The sequence below is a fragment of the Anarrhichthys ocellatus genome, unplaced genomic scaffold (genome assembly GCF_004355925.1).
Source record: "Anarrhichthys ocellatus isolate YVR2014 unplaced genomic scaffold, GSC_Weel_1.0 scaffold7393, whole genome shotgun sequence".
Classification (NCBI taxonomy): Eukaryota; Metazoa; Chordata; class Actinopteri; order Perciformes; family Anarhichadidae; genus Anarrhichthys; species Anarrhichthys ocellatus.
The window spans coordinates 292-2309 of NW_022287367.1; the positions used below are offsets into that span (position 1 = coordinate 292).

General features: G+C 42.6%; 1 long non-coding RNA gene and 4 other non-coding genes across 5 annotated transcripts; all 5 read right to left on the minus strand.

The window, feature by feature from the left end:
• Positions 1 to 198: 198 nt before the first annotated feature.
• Positions 199 to 2016, minus strand: LOC116380493 (uncharacterized). The gene is made up of 2 exons (XR_004212567.1): positions 1978 to 2016; positions 199 to 988 (listed from the first exon to the last, which is right to left on the minus strand). It is a non-coding gene; the product is annotated as an uncharacterized LOC116380493 (long non-coding RNA).
• trnas-aga (transfer RNA serine (anticodon AGA)) lies at positions 260 to 341 on the minus strand. Its single transcript has one exon. It is a non-coding gene; the product is annotated as a tRNA-Ser (tRNA).
• On the minus strand, positions 553 to 624 carry trnaa-ugc (transfer RNA alanine (anticodon UGC)). Its single transcript has one exon. It is a non-coding gene; the product is annotated as a tRNA-Ala (tRNA).
• trnas-aga (transfer RNA serine (anticodon AGA)) lies at positions 1241 to 1322 on the minus strand. The gene has a single exon. It is a non-coding gene; the product is annotated as a tRNA-Ser (tRNA).
• On the minus strand, positions 1534 to 1606 carry trnaa-ugc (transfer RNA alanine (anticodon UGC)). Its single transcript has one exon. It is a non-coding gene; the product is annotated as a tRNA-Ala (tRNA).
• Positions 2017 to 2018: the final 2 nt, after the last annotated feature.

Genomic DNA, 2018 nt, shown 5'->3' on the forward strand with positions numbered 1-2018 from the left:
CACCTGGGTATTGAGACTGAAAAGAGTCCTGCATTCATAAAGTGGATAGGGCTGCCTCACTTCATCTCCCTGTGACGTTATACAATATTGCACAGGAAGTTGAGATTTGCAATGTGACAACATACACAAGGAAGTGTCTTCTTAATCAACAATTTGTGTCAAAGCATCAACTTCGAGGCTGTGCATTTTTCTAAGCTGAACCAGAAATGTCTCAGCATGGAGGTTGTATGGTGAGGCCACCAAGTGGAAAAGTGTCTTTCGTTGTTGGCAGGGTTTGAACCTGCGCGGGGAGACCCCAATGGATTTCTAGTCCATCGCCTTAACCACTCAGCCAAAACAACCTACGAGACAGTATTAAACCGACTTTCACAAATTCTAAGAACTTTCTCAATTGCTGCAAGAGACAGTTACTGAGTGTACTTCTCTGTAACACAGCTGCTACATTTTGTTTGCTTTAGTTATACTTGGTGTATTCTTTCATTTGCTTGATGTATGTTCCGATTGCCAAGATGTTTTACTCAATTATCCTTTAACAGTGACCATAATACCTGATGGAGATGCAGGGGATTGAACCCCGGGCCTCATACATGCAAAGCACGCGCTCTACCACTGAGATACATCCCCCACATATCTTTACAAAGTCTTTCATTCTTCGAGATGCCTAAATAAAAGACAAAATATGACAAAAGACGATGGATGTAGATTCATCAATGCCCATGTATAGTAATGTGAAATGAAACTGTGAATTTTAGAAATTAGGCTTGGGAAAACTCCTCGCACCTCTATACAGCCAGTCAAAGTGGAAATGTTGGACATTGGCTGCCTTTGTGCTTACTATCTGACAACAAAACTTAGCAACAGTATACTCTCACTGGAAGAAGAGGACTCGGATGGTCGGAAATATAACAGGGGCCGACTGCTTGGAAGGCAGCTATGCTCACCCACCATTGGTGGGACAAAGGCTTTTACAGCAAAGTTGGCAATTCACCTATTGAGACTGAAAAGAGTCCTGCATTCATAAAGTGGATTGGGCTGCCTCACTTCATCTCCCTGTGACGTTACACAATATTGCACAGGAAGTTGAGATTTGCAATGTGACAACATACACAAGGAAGTGTCTTCTTAGTCAACAATTTGTGTCACAGCATCAACTTTGAGGCTGTGCCTTCTTCTAAGCTGAACCAGAAATGTCTCAGCATGGAGGTTGTATGGTGAGGCCACCAAGTGGAAAAGTGTCTTTCGTTGTTGGCAGGGTTTGAACCTGCGCTGGGAGACCCCAATGGATTTCTAGTCCATCGCCTTAACCACTCAGCCACAACAACCTACAAGACAGTATTAAACCGACTTTCACAAATTCTAAGAACTTTCTCAATGGCTGCAAAAGACAGTTACTGAGTGTACTTCTCTGTAACACAGCTGTTACATTTTGTTTGCTTTAGTTATACTTGGTGTATTCTTTCATTTGCTTGATGTATGTTCAGATTGCCAAGATGTTTTACTCAATTATCCTTTAACAGTGACCATAATACCTGATGGAGATGCGGGGGGATTGAACCCCGGGCCTCATACATGCAAAGCACGCACTCTACCACTGAGCTACATCCCCCACAAATCTTCACAAAGTCTTTCTTTCTTCGAGATGCCTAAATAAAAGACAAAATATGACAAAAGACGATGGATGTAGATTCATCAATGCCCGTGTGAAGTAATGTGAAATGCAACTGTGAATTTTAGAAATTAAGCTTGGGAAAACTCCTCGCACCTCTATACAGCCAGTCAAAGTGGAAATGTTGGACATTGGCTGCCTTTGTTCTTACTATCTGACTACAAAACTTAGCAACAGTATCCTCTCACTGGCAGAAGAGGACTCAGATGTTCGGAAATCTAACAGGGGCCGACTGCTTGGAAGGCAGCTATGCTCACCACTGTACCACCATTGGTGGGACAAAGGCTTTTACAGCAAAGTTGGAAATTCACCTGGGTATTGAGACTGAAAAGAGTCCTGCATTCATAAAGTG